This window comes from Oncorhynchus gorbuscha, linkage group LG16 (genome assembly GCF_021184085.1).
Source record: "Oncorhynchus gorbuscha isolate QuinsamMale2020 ecotype Even-year linkage group LG16, OgorEven_v1.0, whole genome shotgun sequence".
Classification (NCBI taxonomy): Eukaryota; Metazoa; Chordata; class Actinopteri; order Salmoniformes; family Salmonidae; genus Oncorhynchus; species Oncorhynchus gorbuscha.
Window position 1 is genome coordinate 51094552 of NC_060188.1, and position 12198 is coordinate 51106749.

At 44.4% G+C, this 12198-nt stretch overlaps 1 protein-coding gene across 3 annotated transcripts in view; it reads right to left on the reverse strand.

Moving 5' to 3' along the window:
• Positions 1–12198, reverse strand: part of LOC124000593 (serine/arginine repetitive matrix protein 3-like) — a 168482-nt gene that overhangs the window by 74479 nt on the left and 81805 nt on the right. The gene's annotated exons all lie outside the window — the stretch shown is intronic.

The following is a 12198-nucleotide window of genomic DNA, read 5'->3' on the forward strand; positions in this document are numbered from 1 at the left end:
CCACACACACTCTCTCACACACAGACACACACACACAGTCAGGGTTATTTTGGATCGTAGGCACATGTCGACATGCATCACTACCAACCGAACCGGCCGCCGACAGCAGCCGCAGCAGCAGCCTCTGGTCCATGCATGCGTCAACACTAGAGTAGCTGACAGATCTATACTGTAGGACAAACAAATCTCGTGACACCAATTGTACACACACTGTAGATCAAGGTCACATAAACAAAGTATAGCCTAATAGATGAGTTGGAGAGGAGCGGAGAGGAGAGGAGAGGAGAGGAAGGAAAAGGAAAGGAAAAAGCTGGGGAAATATGACTCCCTTCAGGACATACTGTGTAGAGACCTGGGCCCGTATCCACAAAAAGTCTCTAGGATCAAGTTTGACTTCTAGATCATAATGAATAAGATTGCATGGACATATCTTAGATCAGCACTCCTGCTCTGAGACGCTTTGTGGATACAGGCCCTGGCTTAGCCTGCAGTGAGTGAGAGAATATTGAAAATCACTCACACACACTATAACACCCGGACAATGTGTACGTTTGGACATGTGTATAACACACAACAAAGACTGAATATAAACAAAAATGGATCGCTATTGTCGTGTCTTTAGCTATGCCGGATTAAGTGATATTACATGCTATTCTATAAAATTATTTCTCCGTAATTAATATTACCTGATTGAGCTAATCATGTAAATGTAATTAACTAGAGAGTCAGGGCACCACAAAATAATATTTATAGAGCTGTTATCTTCCGAATAAACTCTTAAAGACCTAGTAATATTTTACATCAATAGCAGTCAATATTAATTGTCATGTTTAATTCAGTCTCATCTGAAAGTTGTAAATTCTTGGAAATCTGCACGAACCCTGGCTAACAAGTTGAATCAGCAATACAAAATTGGGTTTAATTATTTATTTACTAAATACCTAACTAATCACACAGAATTACACGTACATATAATTAAATCATAACTTGATTACAAATTACGTCATGAAGGAAAACGTCCCTAGCGGGCAGAACAGATATGACAGCTTGTTACACGAAAGAAAAGGGCTGGGTTTGAGTGAAAGAGCGGGAAGACTGAGGAACAAAGGGCGAAGCTGTGCTATTGTAAATACAGTGTCTTAAGCATTTGGAAGAGGAAAATGCAATAAATATTTACTCTGAGCTTTGGTAGGTTGGTGGTAGATGGAAGGCCGTGTTGCCCAACCGAGTCCTTTGAAGAATGTCTCTGGTGGTAAATTGAATAAGTTGTAGTAATGTCGTTGTGTGGGAGACGGGATACTCTGTCTGTTCCTTCCTAACCTGCGTTTGCAGCTGCTGTTGCTAACTCAACAGCTAGGAGGTATCACTTCTGTAGTGAATAAGAGTTCAAAGTTCATACCATTCGCAACCAAAGCTCACACTGATGTTGGCTTCGTTCTGTAGTTATTATCTGAACCATTCTGACATCAGACCGTCATCCTCACATCCTCGGAACAGGAGGCTATATTGTCATCAAGGCTTTATATAGGAAGGAAGAGGAGGGCGTGTTTGAAAAGTTGTATAGCCCATGTCCCTTCACAGGGGAGGGCCACTGATTGAGCAGAGACCTACCTTATGAAAACCCAAATCTCACATTTTAGAAGCTAAAATCACATTTCATCCCATCACGAATAATTTCATATTCAAACATTTAAATTGAACAACAATTCCATGTGAATCCGATAACTCTGATATGTAGACTTTCCACTGTAGAGTTTATGTCATCTTATCATTGATGAGAATGTCTCAGATGACAACCGAACTGACATCATATTCATTAAGTACCACCACATATGTTCAATTGATCGGATTACCAGAATATAGTTCATTTCCCTCCACCTTCTGATGTTCCCAGAATCTCTATGTTAACCAAGGGGTTTGCAAATGTAACATCAGTAGGGTGAAGAGAGGAAGAAGGGGGAAAGAAACCTACCCCCAGGTCAACATCATGACACTATGCTGTAGTCAAAAAGCTAGATTCAAATACTGTATTAAAGTAAAATATCCTGGACATTTGTATACTTTTTGCCTTTTTAGACAGTGGAAGTAGCGCTCACAAGCCAAAAGTGGTCCCCAAAAAATGTAAGTTATTTGGCTAGAACTCGAATTGCTAGGGGGCTGGCCCACGTAAGTGGAAATGTATAGAAAATGGTGCAGCACAGCTTCCAAAAAAACAGTCGCTTTCAAACTAGGGATTTTGTGGTAAATTGAGGTAAGACTAATTCTGCTCATAGATTATACATGTATGAACTACACATCAACAAATCCAGCCCAAAGCGGGAGACTTAAAAATATATATTGTAGTCGCCAAAGATCCAGAACATGTTTTTAAGTATCAATGTGACTTGCCAAAGTTCCATTCGCAATACAAGTGGATGTATACATTTCCACATCTGAATGCTGTCCTGTTCTGGCTAGGCTCAGACTGGGGTTGTGATTGAGACGGATAGGTTAGTGATGCAGGCGTGTGATGCCTAAGAGCACACACATACCAACACACACACGACACAGACACATCTTCCCTCCCTACCCCAGCACCGGTTGGTCCTGCAAAACTAATGACTTCATTTTTCACTGAGGAGTCAGAAAAGCCCAGCCAGGGCACTTCATCACTGTCGCAGATAGGAGAGTTAGGGGAGGATGGGTAACAAGATCTCATAGTTTCAAATCCTGTGCATTATGGATTCATGTCTATTTTTGATGCATTAATTAAGTGTGGTCACAAGGTTAAGTCCGTGAGGTTTACAGGGCTAAAACAGAAACAACTCCAAAGTGTTAAGTTTAGATATGAATTACGATTGGTCAAGGTTAGGGCTACGGTTTGGGAAAGGCTTGCTAGAGCATTGTGAACTGCTGTGACGCAGTGGAAAGAACAGCACATTTTAGTCTGAGCAGTGCACTTTGCCTCTGAGCATCATGAGCTCATGCCAGTGCTGGGCAATAGTTGCTCTTTTATTGGTGAGCACAGCAGAAGGCATATATAGACGTTCTCAGGACCTTTTCAAACGTACAAAATACAAGTGTATTTTTAGAGATCAGCCTGGGATGGGAGAGTTAGGGGATGAGAATGATGTAATACTCAGTCTGAGTCAGTGTAGACCATCATCTCTGGGTGCCCAATCCCTGCCCAAAGCTCTGTAGTTTTAGCCTTCAATGACAATCAGCATAGCAACAGTAAGTAATCTTGGCACCCAGACCCAAATCTCGCGTACTTGCTGGTCAGCTACAGTACGATAGAATGGAACAAAGTCTGTCACGAGAGACTGCAAGTGAAGAGTTAATTTTCAAAATGCTAAATCCACCAATTTTTCACATTCGTGTTTTTTCACCAGAAATAATTTCTTACGGGTACCTTCACGAGTGAGTAAAATATTAGTGTTCTAAGATGTTGTATTCAAAGATTTGAGATGTTTATTAAAATGTGTGTTTTTTTTGTTGAAAAAAAATATGCTATATATCCATTGTTTAGCTGCTAATGGAATACTGTATATTTGAATGTATGTGGTTGTCTCACCTGTCACGCCTTGGTCTTAGTATTTTGTGTTTTCGTTTATTATTTGGTCAGGCCAGGGTGTGACATGGGTTTATTTTGTTGTATTTCGTATTGGGGTTTTGTAGTTATTGGGATTGCGGCTGAGTAGGGGTGTTGTATAGGCTTGGCTGCCTGAGGCGGTTCTCAATCAGAGTCAGGTGATTCTCGCTGTCTCTGATTGGGAACCGTATTTAGGTAGCCGGGGTTTCACTGTGTATTTCGTGGGTGATTGTTCCTGTCTCTGTGTAGTGTTCACCAGATAGGCTGTATTAGGTTTCACGTTCCGTTTTGTTGTTTTTGTATTTGTATAAGTTATGTTCATGTATCGCAATCCTTCATTAAAGATCATGAGTAACAACCACGCTGCATTTCGGTCCGACTCTCTTTCGACAAACGAAGAACGCCGTTACATCACCTAGCTATCTTAAGATGAATACTGTAAGTTGCTTTGGATAAGAGCATCTGCTAAATGTCTTAAATGTCAAATTTAAATGTTTTACATACAGATCTCATATTACTGTATTGATACATTTGATTTAAAAAAAAACATTTGATTAAATATTGATGTCACATATCTATAATTTGTAGTTTTTTGTTACACTTGACTGTGTAAAGTCTAGGAGTACTCCTTATTTGGGGTGGCAGGTAGCCTCGTGGTTAGAGCGTTGGACTATTAACCAAAAGGTTGCAAGATCAAATCTCTGAGCTGACAAGGTAACAAATCTGTCATTCTGCCCCTGAACAAGGCTGTTAACCCACTGTTCCTAGGCCTTCATTTAAAATATGAATTTGTTCATAACTGATTGCCGATTAAAACATTTTTTTTTAAAATTAAAAATAATAATAATAATATCTGAGAGTGAGACGATATAGCGTTTCACAAAAAAACATGATTTGTTTTGAGAGATAAAAAAAATTAAAATAAGGTCATTGAACAGCCCCTTGCTGTGAGAAGAAAAATGTTAGCGTTTTGGAAAGAAGCTATTCAAGTGTAAAGATAGTTGTATGTATAACCTCCAATGGAGTTTTTTGGTGTGTCACTGACTGGGTAAAACAGCATTACTGTATATAGTGATGTGTTTCGTTCGTTGTTCAGAGGCAACAGTGAGTCTTGATTCTGTCTCTGATTATGCTGGGTAAAGTAGCATTATAGTGATGATGTTTGATTTTGGGGAGCTGTGCGTTGGTAAACAAGCTGTGTTGTGAATTCACAGTGACGTGACTCTGTTAACTGTGTGTGTGTGTCTGTGTGTGTATGTTTGTGTGTGACTGATAGAACAGAACAGGTGGCAGGACAGCAGGAGAAATCACCACTGAATCTATTTTACAGTAAATCACCACTTGATATTCTGTGACAGTCCTCTCTCATCCACACAGACAGACGGACGGACGGACGGACGGACGGACGGACGGACGGACAGACAGACAGACAGACAGACAGACAGACAGACAGACAGACAGACAGACAGACAGACAGACAGACAGACAGACAGACAGACAGACAGACACACTCACTTGCACTGAAGAAGATTCCAAGGAGGACATGAACTCTTGTCTGTTTGTTTGGTAAAACTGTCCTGTAATTGACATATGGTGAGCGGGATTGGAACAGGACAATCAGGCTTGTGTTGAAGACAGATATGAGAATACAGACGTGGGATCTTCATTTGATCACCCTGTTGTTGTAGGAAATGTCCTGTGCGGCAGGAAATGCAAACTTGTAGTGTATTCGAGATTTTAAAAGGCTTCTAAAGTTTGCAATTTCCACTTTAAATTTCAGACATGATTTGCCCTAACTAAAATGTATCAACCCCAACAAAAATGTCCATTAATTATAATTCCCACATTAATTCACATGTCCTGTTGCTGCATGAATCCAGCTGTGAGAAACTGGTCAAATTAAAATCCTACACCGGTAAATAAATTGTGACTGTGTTGAGTGACCATAACTGTTTTTATATTAGGTAGACAACACAACAACAAGACAATCTTCCTATGTTGTCCTGTCTTTACTAAATAACAGCATCCTTCCTGGTTTTACAATCAGTCTACTGCATCTGCTGTTGCCAGTAGCCTGGGGCAGACCAGGCCTGGGTCTGTCTCTGACATCAGCCTGCAATGTAGAGGAGACAGGGCTGGATGCTGGATGCCATTACCCATGCTATTCACGTGCACCATGGCCCAAATGTCTGAGCCGCTGGCTCGCCCCAGGTGACACACACACGCACGCTCACACAGACACGAACAGATCACCTCATCTCATTGAAGTACCATGGGGGGCCACACACACTCCAACGCTGACACTATAATGTCTCCTCCCTGCAAATCATATCAAATCGAATACAACAGGTGTAGAACTTACCGTGAAATGCTTACTTACAAGCCCTTAGCCAACAACACAGTTCAAGAAATAGAGATTAGAAAATATTTACTAAATAAACTAAAGTAAACATGTATTTTCTTATTTTGTTAAGTAACAAAAGAAAATTACATAACAATAATGAGGCTATATGCAGGGGGTACCGGTACCAAGTCAATGTGGAGGTCATTTGTAAAGGTGGAGGTAATTAGTGGAGGTCATTTGTAAAGATGGAGGTAATTAGTGGAGATCATTTGTAAAGGTGGAGGTAATTAGTGGAGGTCATTTGTAAAGGTGGAGGTAATTAGTGGAGGTCATTTGTAAAGATGGAGGTAATTAGTGGAGGTCATTTGTAAAGATGGAGGTAATTAGTGGAGGTCATTTGTAAAGATGGAGGTAATTAGTGGAGGTCATTTGTAAAGGTGGAGGTAATAAGTGGAGGTCATTTGTAAAGGTGGAGGTAATTAGTGGAGATCATTTGTAAAGGTGGAGGTAATTAGTGGAGGTCATTTGTAAAGTGATGCATAGATAATAAACAGCGAGTAGCAGCGGCGTAAAAACAAAGGCGGGTCGATGTAAATAGTCCGGGTGGCCATTTGATTAACTGTTCAGCAGTTTTATGGCTTGGGGGTAGAAACTGTTAAGGAGTCTTTTGGACCTAGACTCGGTGCTCCGGTTCCGCTTGCCGTGCGGTAGCAGAGAGAACAGTTTAGGACTTTAGTGACTGCAACTCTGTAGCGGAGTCTGTACGGACAACAACAGACTGGAACTACATTCAAATGAACATGTCAAAGAAAAGACTGTGTGAAAACAACAGATGATCCAATCCCGCAGAAATGCCCCAACAGATCCCAGGTGTTGGGTGTAAAATAATGATGGAGATGGGAACATAACACCACATGAACACATCATGTAAATCCAGTTAGTTATGTCTGGTGGTCCTTGGTCATTTCCTGTTGTTCCCACGAGAGACCATGGACAAATCTGTTTCCTTTCTCTCAAGTTAACAACTAAATTGTTTAATTTGTTTAATGAAACAGTCACGGCAGAAAGAGGCTTGTCAGGGGGCTGATAAGGTGGCAGAACACAACAGTTATCTGTGTGTGAGTCCTGTTCCTCTGGGAGTTTATCTGAGAACTATTACTGATGGGGAGGCATTTTTCTCCATTGTTTCAAGGGTGTAGAAGGTTGCTTGCAAGACTGAAGTATATCGGTCACACATACTAGGCCTACATGTAATATACTGTTATAATAATAGCCATTTAGCAGGCGCTTTTATCAAAAGCGACGTACAAGTCAAGCGTGCATTCATTTTTGTTACCAAGGGTCCCAGGAATCGAACCCACTATCCTGGTATTACAAGCACCCACGCCATACTCTACCAACTGAGGTACAGAGGACCAGATGATTATATCCACATGCTCTACTATCAGTGTGAGATAAATTAGCGTCTAGGAGCAACAATGACTCAGCCGCAAAGTGGTAGGCCACACACAAGCTCACAGAACGGGACTGCTGAGTGCTGAAGTGTGTAGCGTGTAAAAATCGTCTGTCTTCGGTTGCAACACTGGAGCTGGGGCTGTTTTTCATGGTTCGGGCTAGGCCCCTTTGTTCCACTGAAGGGAAATGTTAATGCTACATGTCACATTGGTATGAAGGATCGGGAGACAGGCGCAGGAATGCTTAACAGGTTTTTTTAGTATACCCAAATTACAGACACGGGGACGAAGACCAAACAAACACGCATACAAAACACAGGGTTGAAACCCAAAGAAAAGAGCAAGGAGTACCTCGAATAAATAACAGAAGTGCACAATGATACCACATGGGATGATAACCGTAATCATCTGTGCAATACAAGTGGCACAAAGGCCAAAACAAAACAGCACAGGTACTAACACGACCAACGGACATTGTAACAATAATCAACAAGAACACAGTGATAAAAGGGCCCACTTATATAATTACGAATCAAGGAAATGGGGACCAGGTGTGTGTAATGACAGTTCCGGAGGGATCCGTGACACTATTGCATACAATGACATTCTAGAGTTTGGGGAAGGCCCTTTCCTGTTTCAGTATGACAATGCTCCCATGCACAAAGAGAGGTCCATACAGAAATGGTTTGTCAAGATTGGTGTGGAACTTGATTGGCCTGCACAGAGCCCTGACCTCAACCCCATCAAACACCTTTGGGATGAATTGGAACACCGGCAGCGAGCGAGGACAAATCACCTAACATCATTGGAGCGGTAGGCAAATTGGAGTGGGTCCAGTGTGCCTGGCATGCTGGCCTTGATGTGGGCCAAGACCAGCCTCTCAAAGCACTTCATGATGACCTGGTGAATGCGACTGGAATGTAATTTGAGCATGTCACCTTGTTTTTCTTGGGCACTGGGACGATCATGGTCTCATTGAAGCAAGTGTGGACTACAGCCTGGGACAGGGACAGGTTGAAGATATCCGAGAAGACGCCCGCCAGCTGGTCAGCACACACTCTGGGTCGGCGCCATTAGGAGTTTCCACTCTTTTGAGAGTTTTCCTCAAGTCAGCCTCGGAGAGCGAAAGCACCTGGTCGTCCAGAGCAGCGAGAGTCTTCCTGGATGGCTCTGTATTGTCAGCCTCGGAGAGCGAAAGCACCTGGTCGTCCAGAGCAGCGAGAGTCTTCCTGGATGGCTCTGTATTGTCAGCCTCGGAAGAGCGAAAGCACCTGGTCGTCCAGAGCAGTGAGAGTCTTCCTGGATGGCTCTGTATTGTCAGCCTCGGAGAGCGAAAGCACCTGGTCGTCCAGAGCAGCGAGAGTCTTCCTGGATGGCTCTGTATTGTCTGCATCGGAGAGCGAAAGCACCTGGTCGTCCAGAGCAGCGAGAGTCTTCCTGGATGGTTCTGTATTGTCTGCCTCGGAGAGCGAAAGCACCTGGTCGTCCAGAGCCGAGAGAGTCTTCCTGGATGGTTCTGTATTGTCAGCCTCGGAGAGCGAAAGCACCTGGTCGTCCAGAGCAGAGAGAGTCTTCCTGGATGGTTCTGTATTGTTTGCCTCGGAGAGCGAAAGCACCTGGTCGTCCAGAGCAGCGAGAGTCTTCCTGGATGACTCTGTATTGTCTGCCTCGGAGAGCGAAAGCACCTGGTCGTCCAGAGCAGCGAGAGTCTTCCTGGATGGCTCTGTATTGTCTGCCTCGGAGAGCGAAAGCACCTGGTCGTCCAGAGCAGCGAGAGTCTTCCTGGATGGCTCTGTATTGTCTGCCTCGGAGAGCGAAAGCACCTGGTCGTCCAGAGCAACGAGAGTCTTCCTGGATGGCACGGTATTGTCTGCCTCGGAGAGCGAAAGCTACCTGTCGTCCAGAGCAGAGAGAGTCTTCCTGGATGGCTCTGTATTGTCTGCCTCGGAGAGCGAAAGCACCTGGTCGTCCAGAGCAGCGAGAATCTTCCTGGATGGCTCTGTATTGTCAGCCTCGGAGAGCGAAAGCACCTGGTCGTCCAGAGCAGAGAGAGTCTTCCTGGATGGCTCTGTATTGTCAGCCTCGGAGAGCGAAAGCACCTGGTCGTCCAGAGCAACGAGAGTCTTCCTGGATGGCTCGGTATTGTCTGCCTCGGAGAGCGAAAGCACCTGGTCGTCCAGAGCAGAGAGAGTCTTCCTGGATGGCTCTGTATTGTCTGCCTCGGATAGCGAAAGCACCTGGTCGTCCAGAGCAGCGAGAGTCTTCCTGGATTGCTCTGTATTGTCAGCCTCGGAGAGCGAAAGCACCTGGTCGTCCAGAGCAGAGAGAGTCTTCCTGGATGGCTCTGTATTGTCAGCCTCGGAGAGCGAAAGCACCTGGTCGTCCAGAGCAACGAGAGTCTTCCTGGATGGCTCGGTATTGTCTGCCTCGGAGAGCGAAAGCACCTGGTCGTCCAGAGCAGAGAGAGTCTTCCTGGATGGCTCTGTATTGTCTGCCTCGGATAGCGAAAGCACCTGGTCGTCCAGAGCAGTCTTCCTGGATGAGTCTTCCTGGATGGCTCTGTGGATTGTCAGCCTCGGAGAGCGAAAGCACCTGGTCGTCCAGAGCAGCGAGAGTCTTCCTGGATGGCTCTGTATTGTCAGCCTCGGAGAGCGAAAGCACCTGGTCGTCCAGAGCAGAGAGAGTCTTCCTGGATGGCTCTGTATTGTCAGCCTCGGAGAGCGAAAGCACCTGGTCGTCCAGAGCAGCGAGAGTCTTCCTGGATGGCTCTGTATTGTCAGCCTCGGAGAGCGAAAGCACCTGGTCGTCCAGAGCAGAGAGAGTCTTCCTGGATGGCTCTGTATTGTCTGCCTCGAAGAAAGCATAGAATGTGTTAAGCTCATCTGGGAGGGAGGCTTCGGAGGGCACCATACAGCTGGATTTGCCTTTGTAGTCTATGATAGTCTGTGGTCCTTGTCACATGCGTCTTAAGTCTGAGTTGTCCAACATCAATTCAAGTTTGAGTCTGTATTGTCTTTTTGCAACCCTATTGCATTTGCAGAGCTCATACCTGCTTGCGTCGGACGCCACCGAGTCATCGGGTTCGTTATGCTGGCATTGAATGCTGCAGTACGGGCACTCAGCATGGTACAGATATCTCTGTTCATCCAGGGTTTTTGGTTGTCATTGTGGGTACAACATCATCAACACATTTCCTAATGATGCCTGTGACTGACGATGTACATTCCTCAATGTTGGTGAATGATTCCTGGGTGGATACATTTCTTAACATATTCCAATCAGTATTCTCAAAACAGTCCTGAAGCATTGATTCTCTGTGTTGGTGACTCCCTCTTGAGTTGCTGTTTGTTAGCGGGGAGTAGGAACAGAGAGACGTGATCTGATTGGCCGAAGTGTGGGCGGGGGATGGCTTTGTACGCATCACGGATGTTTGTATATACATGGTCCAGCATGTTTTTTCCTCTCATGGGTCTGAATTCATCTTGGTGATATTGTGGAACAATTTGTTTTAAGCATGCTCGGGTGTATGTGTGTGTGTCAGTGGAGGCTGGTAGGAGAAGCTATAGGAGGATGGGCTCATTGTAATGGTTAGAATAGAATAAATGGAACGGTATCAAACACATCAAACATATGGAAACCACATGTTTGCTCCATTCCAGCCATTACAATGAGCCCATCCTCCTATAGCTCCTCCCACCAGCCTCCACTGATGTGTGTGTGCATGCATGTGTGTGTGCAGCATAAAGACACACACAATGACTGGATCTGCACCTCGATCTGAGATTATTACAGGCTGAAGTAACAGGGGGCTTGACCTTGGCACAGACAGACACTCCACATACCAGGAGATAGAGCAAGAAAATCTGAAAACCTGCTTCCTGGGTGGGTGGTTAACTATTGGATGAGTTTTTCTGGAAGGGTGGATCTTTTTGGTTGTGTGTGTGTGTGTGTGTGTGTGTGTGTGTGTGTGTGTGTGTGTGTGTGTGTGTGTGTGTGTGTGTGTGTGTGTGTGTGTGTGTGTGTGTGTGTGTGTGTGTGTGTGTGTGTGTGTGCGTGCGTGCGTGTGTGTGTGCGTGCATGCGTGCGACTGATAGGACAGAACAGGTGGCAGGACAGCAGGAGAAATCATCACTGAATCTATTTGTGACTGACCGCCTTGATTTGACATTTTTTTGGATAAAAGAAGACACAGAGTTACAAAATTGTATATCATACGCTGCATTTGAGGAACAATGGGAAAGTAATTCTGGAGAGATGGAGATCTTCATTGCCTACACCCATTCAGCATCATTCACACCCTCTTATTCTTTAGCCCCACCCATCTCTTTAAGGGTTGATCCGAGCGTTCTGTCCTTTCAACAGCAGTCAAACACTCAAGCTAACTGGCTAATGTTGGCTGGCTACTTCCAGACACAAATGAGAGAACAGCTCACTGACCATTATACTTGCCCCAGCAGAGCTGGTTAGGCTGTTATCATGTTATCCAGAGCGTTGGTGACTGCAACTGTGCTGCTGGAAACAATTTAGCCAACATTTACCGACACCAGCCATTTTCAACGGGTGTTGATCATTTGTAAATTCGTCAGTTATTCTGCACTCTGGTACACAGATGAAAGTGCTCGGAAATCGGAGAAGATAGCCAGAGCGAATTTACCAGCTACGTTTATCCCAACTCATGACATTACTACCCTGCATGAATCTGCAGGTAGCTAACCAACCAGGTACAAGGTTAGCTAGCTAACATTAGACTATAACTAGCAAAGCGAGCCAGCCAGCTAACGTTAGCTAGCTAACAGTACACTTTAACTTGAAATGAAAAAAACTTTCTG